This window comes from Anomaloglossus baeobatrachus, unplaced genomic scaffold, assembly GCF_048569485.1.
Source record: "Anomaloglossus baeobatrachus isolate aAnoBae1 unplaced genomic scaffold, aAnoBae1.hap1 Scaffold_968, whole genome shotgun sequence".
NCBI lineage: Eukaryota > Metazoa > Chordata > Amphibia > Anura > Aromobatidae > Anomaloglossus > Anomaloglossus baeobatrachus.
In genome coordinates, this window is record NW_027445369.1 from 5,635 (window position 1) to 20,000 (window position 14,366).

Sequence of the window (14,366 nt, forward strand, 5' to 3'; positions counted from 1 at the left end):
GGTGCTCCATAATATAATATGCCTTATATGGTGCTCCATAATATAATATGCCCTATATGGTGCTCCATAATATAACGTACCCTATATGATGCTCCATAATATAATATGCCCTATATGATGCTCCATAATATAACGTACCCTATATGATGCTCCATAATATATTATGCCCTATATGATGCTCCATAATATAATGGTGTTAAAAAAATAAATGACAATATAAAGCTTATATATTTATAAAACTTTGTAAAATACAAAATTAATACAAGTATATATTTTACATTAAAGGGAATCTGTTAATTTAAAAATGCTATTAATCTGCAAATATGGTGTTAACCCCTCAGTGACTAGATAAAATTCTGACAGCTCACTATGTGGTAATAACTGCAATATTTCAAGATGTCGCAGTGATTTTGAGATTGTATTTTTCTTTCTAGCACATTCTTTTTATATTAAATTGTAAATTTACCGTATTTTTCGGACTATAGGAGCTACTTTTTTCCCCCAAAATTTTGGGGGGGGGGGGGGGGGAGGAGTGGGGGGTGCGTCTTCTAGTCCGTTGGCTGCGGTGCGGTGATGGTGGAGCGGGTCATCAGAGGCACGAACAGGCTGTAGCAGCGCTACCCTGACCACGTGCGCCCGCTCATTTCATATGCACGCCCATCCTCCCACCCATCATCTCTCAGCCCTGAAGCCGGCCCTTACAGGTGGGCGAGATGATGGGCGGGGGATGCGTGCATACTGAAGAGCCGGCCTGCGTGAAGCCTGGTAACTACAGCTTGGAATGATCATGTGCGGCTGTATTCACTGCCCCCCGTGCACCATCATCAGCGCAGGGGCAATGAATAAGTACTGTATACTCACTGGTCACTGTTCCCTGCAGCATCGCGGTGTCCTCCTGTCTGCCGGATCGCTGTGTGGAGAGCGATGAGCACAGCGATGACTTCATCGCTGTACACACAGCTCCACACAGGTCAGCGGCGCTGCTGCTGGCACAGACAGGAAGACACTGCAATGCTGAGTGGAGTGAGGAAAGGTGAGTATACAGCGGGAGTCCTCCACCTGTTACCACAAATCCGGCCGCGGCTGTAGTGACTGAGATCCGTGATGTCTTCAGTCAGGTGATGTGCGGTGACAGCTGGAGTCACCGCTGATCCCAGCGGCTCTCTTCACTTGCGGCCTGACCCTCACAGAGAGCGATTGTGTTCTATGGTCGCTCTCTGATTGTCAGATTTAGCAGAGCTGGATGCGTCGTGGGACGTCGTTTGGATTACGTCCGACCCGGGTATTTTAAGGGTTAATAAAGTGGTGAAAGAAGGGTTTTTTTGTCTTTTATTTCAAATAAAGGATTTTTATTTGTCTGTGTTTACTTACTTTCACTACAGTTTAGTGATGAGGGGGTGTCCCATAGATGGCTGCCATTCAGGCAGCTAAATAGGAAAGGGTTGTTTACAGTTAGAGCAGTCAGACTGTAGAATGCCCTACCACAAGAGGTAGTAATGGCAGATACTAGAACAGCTTTTAAAAAAGGGCTGGATGATTTCCTCAGTACACACAACATTGTTGGTTATAAATGACTTGGTGACCAAATGTAGAATTGGTGGAGGAAGGTTGAACTAGATGGACCTAGGTCTTTTTTCAACCTAAGTAACTATGTAACTAAGCTAGGACTTAGTTGCAGCTATGGGCTGCCATTAACTCCTTATTACCCCAATTACCACCGCATCAGGGCAATCAGGATGCGCTGGGAAAAGTCCCAGGACTGTCGGATCTAATGGATGTGATAATTCTGGGTGGCTGCTGGCTGATATTTTTAGGCTTGGGGGCTCCCAATAACTTGAGTCTCCCCAGCCTGAGAATACCAGCCCCTAGCTGTGAGACTTGATCTTGGCTGGTTATCAAAATTGGGAAAACCGCACGCAGTTTTGTTTTTTTGTGTTTTGTTTTTTTTTTTAAATCACCCCCATACTGTGTTAGCAGCAGATCCTCGCCCCATAACAGTGTGTCATGATCACATTTTTTGTTAAAAAATTTTTTCCACCTTTAAAACCAGGGTGCGTCTTATGGTCCAAAAATACAGTAAGTTGATATTTTAGAAATAAACAAACATCATCATTTTTACAAAAAGACCAACAAAATACTAATTTCCAAACTTTTAATGATTATCCATTTAATCCAGACAGCAGACAGTGAGACCTCACACCATGGTTAATAAATGACGTTTCTTCCCTCCTGTCGGCTTTACATCAGCATCATCTGGAAAATGTGGTTTTATGTTGGTCGGAGGTTTGAAGCTTTATCTATCATCTTGATTGATTATTGTGATTAGTGATGAGTCTTGGACGGATGTTTCACCTTCCAACAAGACTATGACCCAAAGCTCCTGCTAAAGCCGCACTGGAGGGCGTAAGGGGAAACGTGTAAATGTATTGGAGCGGCCGAGTCACAGCCCAGACCTTATCCAATGGAAAATCTGTGGTCAGACGGAAGACGCTGCTCACCAGAGGAATGGAGAATCTGTGGTCAGACGTGAAGACGCTGCTCACCGGAGGAATGGAGAATCTGTGGTCAGACGTGAAGACGCTGCTCACCGGAAGAATGGAGAATCTGTGGTCAGACGTGAAGATGCTGCTCATCGGAGAAATGGAGAATCTGTGGTCAAACGTGAAGAAGGCTGCTCACCGGAGGAATGGAGAATCTGTGGTCAGACGTGAAGACGCTGCTCACCGGAGGAATGGAGAATCTGTGGTCAGACGTGAAGACGCTGCTCATCGGAGAAATGGAGAATCTGTGGTCAAACGTGCAGAAGGCTGCTCACCGGAGGAATGGAGAATCTGTGGTCAAACGTGAAGAAGGCTGCTCACCGGAGGAATGGAGAATCTGTGGCCAGAGGAGAAGATCGCTGCTCACCGGAGGAATGGAGAATCTGTGGTCAAACGTGAAGAAGGCTGCTCACCGGAGGAATGGAGAATCTGTGGTCAGAGGAGAAGATCGCTGCTCACCGGAGGAATGGAGAATCTGTGGTCAGAAGTGAAGACGCTGCTCACCGGAGGAAACCATCAAATGAAGGCGACGGACCACCTTTAGCTCGAGGAAGGGGCAAAAATCCAAGTGTCAGGATGGGTAAAGCTTAGAGACTTATCCAAAGCGATTTGCAGCTGTAATTGCCACATAAAGGAAACTCCACAAAGTACTGACTTTAGGGGGGTAAATAGTTATGCACACTTATTATTTATTTAAATATTTGTTGTTTGCTTCACCAAAAAAAAAAAAAAAAAAAAATAATAAAAATATAAAAAATGTTCAGTTGACGGCACGTTCTTTACATGAACTGATGCAAACCCCTGAAAAAAACAAACACACAAAAGGTAAATTCAAGGTTGTGAGGTAGCAAAACCCGAAAAATGCCAAGGGGGTTGTATACTTTCACAAACTGATGTATCTCAGGGCAGACAGTTCCACATTACACACACCCCCTTCTTCAGACAGAGCATTGGCCCCCCCTCTCCCTCCTCCAGACGCAGCACTGCACCTCCCCCTCCCTCCTCCAGACGCAGCACTGCACCCCCCCTCCCTCCTCAAGACGCAGCACTGCACCCCCCCTCCCTCCTCAAGACGCAGCACTGCACCCCCCCTCCCTCCTCAAGACGCAGCACTGCACCCCCCCTCCCTCCTCCAGACGCAGCACTGCACCCCCCCTCCCTCCTCCAGACGCAGCATTGCACCCGCTCCCTCCTCCAGGCACAGCACTGCACCCCCCCTCCCTCCTCCGCACCGTAACCCCCTCCCTCCTCCAGACGCAGCATTGCACCCCCTCCCTCCTCCAGGCACAGCACTGCACCCCCCTCCCTCCTCCGCACCGTAACCCCCTCCCTCCTCCAGACGCAGCACTGCACCCCCCCCTCCTCCAGACGCAGCACTGCACCCACTCCCTCCTCCAGACGCAGCATTGCACCCCCTCCCTCCTCCAGGCACAGCATTGCACCCCCTCCTCCCGACAGAGCATTGCACTCCCCCACCTCAAGACACAGCATTGCACCCCCCTCCCTCAGACAGGGCATTGCACCCCCCTCCCTCCTTCAACACAGCATTGCATCCCCTTCTGACAGAGCATTGAACACCCCCCTCCTCCAGACAGAGCATTGCACACCCCCTCCTCCCGACAGAGCATTGCACTCCCCCACCTCAAGACACAGCATTGCACCCCCCTCCCTCAGACAGGGCATTGCACACCCCCTCCTCCAGACAGAGCATTGCACTCCCCACCTCAAGACACAGCATTGCACCCCCCTCCCTCAGACAGGGCATTGCACACCCCCTCCTCCAGACAGAGCATTGAGCACCCCCTCCTCCAGACAGAGCATTGAGCACCCCCTCCTCCAGACAGAGCATTGCACACCCCCTCCTCCAGACAGAGCATTGAGCACCCCCTCCCTCAGACAGCGCATTGCACCTACTGCTGCACACTTTTGGACCCAGAGACGTTGACCTACAATCCCTTTTTATATCCCCCTGACGCACATATATGGTAAGCTTCATCAGATATGACTCATCTCCTGTTAAATCACACTCCTAGAGCTGGAAACAGTTGGGAAACAACAAACTGTACACAGACTGCCGGGAACTACAGGCTCCTCCCACACAAGAGTGCGGTCACATGGTCGTGACATCAGCAGAGGTCCCTCTGGCCACTGGGATTTAGACTCTATCGTCCACAAATGGCGAGTTGCAGGATGCATTGGCATCGCCTTGTGAAATCAGACCACACCCCTAACACGTGGCGGAAGTGACGTCATACCGGGAAAGAGCACGTGCATTCTGTATCTACCAATAATGAACGCCTGATAGATGTGACGTCACATGTCTCAGCGGTCACGTGGGACGCAGAGAGCAATACTCGTGTGATGTTCTACCTGCGCGACTCCTGCTAGCAGTTGTAGGGGCAGTGGTCGCAGTGGTGTATTGTGGGAGGTATAGAGGGGCTCGCTGTATAGTGGAGGTCCTTGTCTATCACGCTGGTTTACCTGCTGGTGTTCCTCGATGAGGTGTATAGAGGGCTCCATATGGAGGGGGCTCGCTGTATAGCAGGGGTCCTTATGTATGACGCTCGTTTTTCTTTACCTGCCGGTGTTCCTCAGTTTGGTGTATAGAGGGCTCCATATGGAGGGGGCTGTATAGCAGGGGTCCTTATGTATGACGCTTGTAAATAAAGCTTTAGACGTTGGTGGCATCCAAACGTATGTTCTGTTTATTAGGCTTGAAATATACTGTAGTTATGGTTGTTTAAAGACCATGAGGGTCTATGCCATTCCATATCCTGTCATCAGTCATCACATCCTTCTATGAGTAGAGGACCTTATATTGACACATCGTATTATCTGTTGGGGACGATATACTGGCATACTGAGAAGGCGGGGTACAATATAATGACATCATGCTGTGCGGGGGGTGATTTACTGACATCATACTGTGTGGGACGTTTTACTGACTTGTTACTGTGTGGGGGTCGTTACACTAACATCGTACTGTGTGTGTCGGTTGATGTTATACTGACATGGGACGGTGTGTGTGGGTTGACGTTATATTGACATCATACTGTGTGTACAGCACGTTATACTGACAGTACTGTGTATGTGGGGGACGTTCTACTGACATCGTACTGTGTGTGTGTGTGTGGGACATTACACTGACATCGTACCGTGTGTGTGTGGGGGACATGACACCGTACCGTGTATGTGTGTGGGGGAAGTGACACCATACCGTGTGTGTGTGTGGGACGTGACACCATACCGTGTGTGTGTGTGTGTGTGGGGGGGACGTGACACCGTACCGTGTGTGTGTGGGGGACGTGACACCGTACCGTGTGTGTGTGTGGGGGAAGTGACACCGTACCGTGTGTGTGTGGGGGACGTGACACCGTACCTTGTATGGGGGACGTGACACTGACACCGTACCGTGTGTGGGGGACGTGACACTGACACCGTACCGTGTGTGGGGGACGTGACACTGACACCGTGCAGTGTGTGAGGGACGTGACACTGACATTGTAGTGTGTGTGTGGGGGGATGTGACACTGACATTGTAGTGTGTGCGGGGGGGGATGTGACACTGACATTGTAGTGTGTGTGCGGGGGGGGACGTGACATTGACATTGTAGTGTGTGGGGGGGGACGTGACATTGACATTGTAGTGTGTGTGTGTGTGGGGAGGACGTGACACTGACATTGTGTGTGTGTGTGGGGGACGTGACACTGACATTGTAGTGTGTGTGTGGGGGGGACGTGACACTGACATTGTAGTGTGTGTGGGGGACGTGACACTGACATTATAGTGTGTGTGTGTGTGGGACGTGACACATTGTAGTGTGTGTGTGTGTGTGTGTGGGGTGGGGGGACGTGACACTGACATTGTAGTGTGTGTGTGTGGGGGGGGGACGTGACACTGACATTGTAGTGTGTGTGTGTGGGGGGGGACGTGACACTGACATTGTAGTGTGTGTGTGTGACGCGACACTGACATTGTGTGTGTGTGTGTGACGTGACACTGACATTGTAGTGTGTGTGTGTGTGTGTGAGGGGGACGTGACACTGACATTGTAGTGTGTGTGTGTGTGGGGGGGACGTGACACTGACATTGTAGTGTGTGTGTGTGCGTGTGGGGGACAGGACACTGACATTGTAGTGTGTGTGTGTGAGGGGGACGTGACACTGACATTGTAGTGTGTGTGTGTGAGGGACGTGACACTGACACCGTACCGTGTGTGTGTGTGGGGGATGTGACACTGACATTGTAGTGTGTTTGTGGGGGGGACGTGACACTGACATTGTAGTGTGTGTGTGGGGGGGACGTGACACTGACATTGTAGTGTGTGTGTGTGTGTGGGGGAGGGACGTGACACTGACATTGTAGTGTGTGTGTGTGGGGGGGACGTGACACTGACATTGTAGTGTGTTTGTGGGGGGGATGTGACACTGACATTGTAGTGTGTGTGGGGGACGTGACACTGACATTGTAGTGTGTGTGTGGGATGTGACACTGACACTGTACCGTGTGTGGGGGATGTGACACTGACACCGTACCGTGTGTGGGGGACAGGACACTGACACCGTACCGTGTGTGGGGGACGTGACACTGACACCGTACCGTGTGTGTGTGTGGGGGATGTGACACTGACATTGTAGTGTGTTTGTGGGGGGGACGTGACACTGACATTGTAGTGTGTGTGGGGAGGGGACGTGACACTGACATTGTAGTGTGTGTGTGTGGGGGAGGGACGTGACACTGACATTGTAGTGTGTGTGTGGGGGGGACGTGACACTGACATTGTAGTGTGTTTGTGGGGGGGGCGTGACACTGACATTGTAGTGTGTGTGTGTGTGTGTGTGATAGGGGGATGTGACACTGACATTGTAGTGTGTGTGTGGGGGATGTGACACTGACATTGTAGTGTGTGGGGGATGTGACACTGACATTGTAGTGTGTGTGTGTGTGTGGGGGATGTGACACTGACATTGTAGTGTGTGTGTGTGGGGGATGTGACACTGACATTGTAGTGTGTGTGAGGGGGACGTGACACTGACATTGTAGTGTGTGTGTGTGGGGGGGGGTGTGACACTGACATTGTAGTGTGTGTGTGTGTGTGTGTAGGGGGGGACGTGACACTGACATTGTAGTGTGTGTGTGTGGGGGACGTGACACTGACATTGTAGTGTGTGTGTGTGGGGGACGTGACACTGACATTGTAGTGTGTGTGTGTGGGGGGGACGTGAGACTGACATTGTAGTGTGTGTGTGTGGGGGGGACGTGAGACTGACATTGTAGTGTGTGTGTGTGTGTGTGGGGGGGACGTGAGACTGACATTGTAGTGTGTGTGTGTGTGTGTGTGTGTGTGTGTGTGTGTGTGTGTGTGTGTGGGACCTGACACTGACATTGTAGTGTGTGTGTGTGTGTGTGGGGGGGACGTGACACTGACATTGTAGTGTGTGTGTGTGTGTGTGTGGGAGGGACGTGACACTGACATTGTAGTGTGTGTGTGGGGGGGACGTGACACTGACATTGTAGTGTGTTTGTGGGGGGGACGTGACACTGACATTGTAGTGTGTGTGTGATAGGGGGATGTGACACTGACATTGTAGTGTGTGTGTGTGTGAGGGACGTGACACTGACGTTGTAGTGTGTGTGTGGGGGGGACGTGACACATTGTAGTGTGTGTGGGGGGGACGTGACACATTGTAGTGTGTGTGTGTGGGGGGGGGGACGTGACACTGACATTGTAGTGTGTGTGTGTGGGGGGGGACGTGACACTGACATTGTAGTGTGTGTGTGTGTGGGGGGGACGTGACACTGACATTGTAGTGTGTGTGTGTGACGCGACACTGACATTGTGTGTGTGTGTGTGTGACGTGACACTGACATTGTAGTGTGTGTGTGTGTGTGTGTGAGGGGGACGTGACACTGACATTGTAGTGTGTGTGTGTGTGTGTGTGTGTGGGGGGGGGGGGGACGTGACACTGACATTGTAGTGTGTGTGTGTGTGGGGGACAGGACACTGACATTGTAGTGTGTGTGTGTGAGGGGGACAGGACACTGACATTGTAGTGTGTGTGTGTGAGGGGGACGTGACACTGACATTGTAGTGTGTGTGTGTGTGAGGGACGTGACACTGACACCGTACCGTGTGTGTGTGTGGGGGATGTGACACTGACATTGTAGTGTGTTTGTGGGGGGGACGTGACACTGACATTGTAGTGTGTGTGTGGGGGGGACGTGACACTGACATTGTAGTGTGTGTGTGTGTGTGTGGGGGAGGGACGTGACACTGACATTGTAGTGTGTGTATGTGGGGGGGACGTGACACTGACATTGTAGTGTGTGTGGGGGACGTGACACTGACATTGTAGTGTGTGTGTGGGATGTGACACTGACACTGTACCGTGTGTGGGGGATGTGACACTGACACCGTACCGTGTGTGGGGGACAGGACACTGACACCGTACCGTGTGTGGGGGACGTGACACTGACACCGTACCGTGTGTGTGTGTGTGGGGGATGTGACACTGACATTGTAGTGTGTTTGTGGGGGGGATGTGACACTGACATTGTAGTGTGTGTGGGGAGGGGACGTGACACTGACATTGTAGTGTGTGTGTGTGTGTGTGGGGGAGGGACGACACTGACATTGTAGTGTGTGTGTGGGGGGGACGTGACACTGACATTGTAGTGTGTTTGTGGGGGGGACGTGACACAGATTGTAGTGTGTGTGTGTGTGTGTGATAGGGGGATGTGACACTGACATTGTAGTGTGTGTGTGGGGGATGTGACACTGACATTGTAGTGTGTGTGTGGGGGATGTGACACTGACATTGTAGTGTGTGTGTGTGTGTGGGGGATGTGACACTGACATTGTAGTGTGTGTGTGTGTGTGTGGGGGATGTGACACTGACATTGTAGTGTGTGTGAGGGGGACGTGACACTGACATTGTAGTGTGTGTGTGTGGGGGGGGATGTGACACTGACATTGTAGTGTGTGTGTGTGGGGGGGGATGTGACACTGACATTGTAGTGTGTGTGTGTAGGGGGGGACGTGACACTGACATTGTAGTGTGTGTGTGTGGGGGACGTGACACTGACATTGTAGTGTGTGTGTGTGGGGGACGTGACACTGACATTGTAGTGTGTGTGTGTGTGGGGGGGACGTGAGACTGACATTGTAGTGTGTGTGTGTGTGTGTGTGTGTGGGGGGACGTGACACTGATATTGTAGTGTGTGTGTGTGTGTGTGTGTGGGGGGGACGTGACACTGACATTGTAGTGTGTGTGTGTGGGGGGGACGTGACACTGACATTGTAGTGTGTTTGTGGGGGGGACGTGACACTGACATTGTAGTGTGTGTGTGGGGGGGACGTGACACTGACATTGTAGTGTGTGTGTGGGGGGGACGTGACACTGACATTGTAGTGTGTGTGTGTGTGTGTGTGTGTGTGTGTGTGTGGGGGGGAGGGACGTGACACTGACATTGTAGTGTGTGTGTGTGGGGGATGTGACACTGACATTGTAGTGTGTGTGTGTGTGTGTGGGGTACGTGACACTGACATTGTAGTGTGTGTGGGGGACGTGACACTGACATTGTAGTGTGTGTGTGGGATGTGACACTGACACTGTACCGTGTGTGGGGGATGTGACACTGACACCGTACCGTGTGTGGGGGATGTGACACAGACACCGTACCGTGTGTGTGGGGGACGTGACACTGACACCGTACCGTGTGTGTGTGGGGGGGACGTGACACTGACATTGTAGTGTGTTTGTGGGGGGGACGTGACACTGACATTGTAGTGTGTGTGTGGGGGGGGACGTGACACTGACATTGTAGTGTGTGTGTGTGGGGGGGACGTGACACTGACATTGTAGTGTGTGTGTGGGGGGGGGGACGTGACACTGACATTGTAGTGTGTGTGGGGGGGGGACGTGACACTGACATTGTAGTGTGTGTGTGGGGGGGGACGTGACACTGACATTGTAGTGTGTGTGTGAGGGATGTGACACTGACATTGTAGTGTGTGTGTGTGTGTGGGGGCCGTGACACTGACATTGTGTGTGTGTGTGTGGGGGGGGGACGTGACACTGACATTGTAGTGTGTGTGGGGGGATGTGACACTGACATTTTAGTGTGTGTGTGTGTGTGTGGGGGGGACGTGACACTGACATTGTAGTGTGTGTGGGGGATGTGACACTGACATTGTAGTGTGTGTGTGGGGGGGGGATGTGACACTGACATTGTAGTGTGTGTGTGTGGGGGACGTGACACTGACATTGTAGTGTGTGTGTGTGTGTGGGGGCCGTGACACTGACATTGTAGTGTGTGTGTGGGGGACGTGACACATTGTAGTGTGTGTGTGTGGGGGGGGGGGGGACGTGACACTGACATTGTAGTGTGTGTGTGTGGGGGGGGACGTGACACTGACATTGTAGTGTGTGTGTGTGGGGGGGGACGTGACACTGACATTGTAGTGTGTGTGTGTGACGTGACACTGACATTGTGTGTGTGTGTGACGTGACACTGACATTGTAGTGTGTGTGTGTGTGGGGGACGTGACACTGACATTGTAGTGTGTATGTGTGGGGGGGACGTGACACTGACATTGTAGTGTGTGTGTGTGTGGGGGACGTGACACTGACATTGTAGTGTGTGTGTGTGTGTGTGAGGGGGACGTGACACTAACATTGTAGTGTGTGGGGGGGACGTGACACTAACATTGTTGTGTGTGTGGGGGGGACGTGACACTGACATTGTAGTGTGTGTGTGTGTGGGGGGGGACGTGACACTGACATTGTAGTGTGTGTGGGGGGACTTGACACTGACATTGTAGTGTGTGTGTGTGTGGGACGTGACACTGACATTGTAGTGTGTGTGTGTGGGGGGGACGTGACACTGACATTGTAGTGTGTGTGGGGGACGTGACACTAACATTGTAGTGTGTGGGGGGACGTGACACTGACATTGTAGTGTGTGTGGGGGGGACGTGACACTGACATTGTAGTGTGTAAGTGTGTGTGTGTGGGGGATGTGACACCGACATTGTAGTGTGTGTGTGTGGGGGGGGACGTGACACTGACATTGTAGTGTGTGTGTGTGAGGGGGACGTGACACTGACATTGTAGTGTGTGTGTGGGGGGGATGTGACACTGACATTGTAGTGTGTGTGTGTGTGGGGGGGATGTGACACTGACATTGTAGTGTGTGTGTGTGGGGAATGTGACACAGACACCGTACCGTGTGTGGGGGACGTGACACTGACACCGTACCGTGTGTGGGGAACGTGACACTGACACCGTACCGTGTGTGGGGAACGTGACACTGACACCGTACCGTGTGTGGGGAACGTGACACTGACATTGTAGTGTGTGTGTGTGTGGGGGACGTGACACTGACATTGTAGTGTGTCTGTGGGGGGGGACGTGACACTGACATTGTAGTGTGTGTGTGTGTGTGTGGGGGGGACGTGACACTGACATTGTAGTGTGTGTGTATGTGTGGGGGATCTGACACTGACATTGTAGTGTGTGTGTGTGTGTGTGTGAGGGGGACGTGACACTGACATTGTAGTGTGTGTGGGGGACGTGACACTAACATTGTAGTGTGTGTGTGTGGGGGGGACGTGACACTGACATTGTAGTGTGTGTGTGGGGGGGACGTGACACTGACATTGTAGTGTGTGGGGGGGACGTGCCACTAACATTGTTGTGTGTGTGGGGGGGACGTGACACTGACATTGTAGTGTGTGTGTGTGTGTGGGGGGGACGTGACACTGACATTGTAGTGTGTGTGTGTGGGGGGGACGTGACACTGACATTGTAGTGTGTGTGTATGTGTGGGGGACGTGACACTGACATTGCAGTGTGTGTGTGGGGGACGTGACACTGACATTGCAGTGTGTGTGTGTGTGTGGGGGACGTGACACTGACATTGTAGTGTCTGTGTGTGGGGGGGACGTGACACTGACATTGCAGTGTGTGTGGGGGGATGTGACACTGACTTTGTAGTGTGTGTGTGTGGGGGACGTGACACTGACATTGTAGTGTGTGTGTGTGTGTGGGGGAGACGTGACACTGACATTGTAGTGTGTGTGTGTGTGTGGGGGACGTGACACTGACATTGTAGTGTGTGTGTGAGGGGGGACGTGACACTGACATTGTAGTGTGTGTGTGTGTGACGTGACACTGACATTGTAGTGTGTGTGTGTGGGGGACGTGACACTGACATTGTAGTGTGTGTGTGTGGGGGGGACGTGACACTGACATTGTAGTGTGTGTGTGGGGGGGGACGTGACACTGACATTGTAGTGTGTGTGTGTGTGTGTGTGTGTGTATGGGGGATGTGACACTGACATTGTAGTGTGTGTGTGTGGGGGGGGACGTGACACTGACATTGTAGTGTGTGTGTGTGTGTGGGGGACGTGACACTGACATTGTAGTGTGTGTGTGTGTGTGTGTGTGTGTGTGTGTGGTGGGGACGTGACACTGACATTGTAGTGTGTGTGGGGGGACGTGACATTGACATTGTAGTGTGTGTGTGTGTGTGGGGGATGTGACACTGACATTGTAGTGTGTGTGGGGGGGACGTGACATTGACATTGTAGTGTGTGTGTGTGTGTGTGTGTGGGGGATGTGACACTGACATTGTAGTGTGTGTGTGTGGGGGACGTGACACTGACATTGTAGTGTGTGTGTGTGTGTGGGGGACGTGACACTGACATTGTAGTGTGTGTGTGTGGGGGACGTGACACTGACATTGTAGTGTGAGTGTGTGTGTGTGTGTGGGGGACGTGACACTGACATTGTAGTGTGTGTGTGGGGGGGGACGTGACATTGACATTGTAGTGTGTGTGTGGGGGGACGTGACACTGACATTGTAGTGTGTGTGTGGGGGGGGACGTGACACTGACATTGTAGTGTGTGTGTGAGGGATGTGACACTGACATTGTACCGTGTGTGGGGGACGTGACACTGACATTGTAGTGTGTGTGTGTGTGAGGGGGACGTGACACTGACATTGTAGTGTGTGGGGGGGACGTGACACTAACATTGTTGTGTGTGTGGGGGGGACGTGACACTGACATTGTAGTGTGTGTGTGTGCGTGTAGGGGACGTGACACTGACATTGTAGTGTGTGTGTGTGTGGGGGACGTGACACTGACATTGTAGTGTGTGTGTGTGGGGGACGTGACACTGACATTGTAGTGTGTGTGTGTGTGGGGGACGTGACACTGACATTGTAGTGTGTATGTGTGAGGGACGTGACACTGACATTGTAGTGTGTGTGTGTGTGGGGGACGTGAAACTGACATTGTAGTGTGTGTGTGTGTGGGGGGGACGTGACACTGACATTGTAGTGTGTGTGGGGGACGTGACACTGACATTGTAGTGTGTGTGTGCGAGGGGGACGTGACACTGACATTGTAGTGTGTGTGTGTGTGTGTGTGGGGGGGGGGGAGGGACGTGACACTAACATTGTAGTGTGTGTGTGGGGGGGGACGTGACACTGACATTGTAGTGTGTGTGGGGGGGGGGACGTGACACTGACATTGTAGTGTGTGTGTGGGGGGGGACGTGACACTGACATTGTAGTGTGTGTGTGTGTGTGGGGGATGTGACACTGACATTGTAGTGTGTGTGTGGGGGGGGATGTGACACTGACATTGTAGTGTGTGTGTGGGGGGGACGTGACACTGACATTGTAGTGTGTGTGTGGGGGACGTGACACTGACATTGTAGTGTGTGTGTGTGTGTGGGGGATGTGACACTGACATTGTAGTGTGTGTGTGGGGGGGGATGTGACACTGACATTGTAGTGTGTGTGTGGGGGGGACG

General features: G+C 52.0%; 1 long non-coding RNA gene across 1 annotated transcript; it reads right to left on the reverse strand.

Moving 5' to 3' along the window:
• Positions 1-2,151: 2,151 nt before the first annotated feature.
• On the reverse strand, positions 2,152-4,755 carry LOC142289553 (uncharacterized). The gene is made up of 3 exons (XR_012750024.1): positions 4,607-4,755; positions 2,862-3,341; positions 2,152-2,831 (listed from the first exon to the last, which is right to left on the reverse strand). It is a non-coding gene; the product is annotated as an uncharacterized LOC142289553 (long non-coding RNA).
• Positions 4,756-14,366: the final 9,611 nt, after the last annotated feature.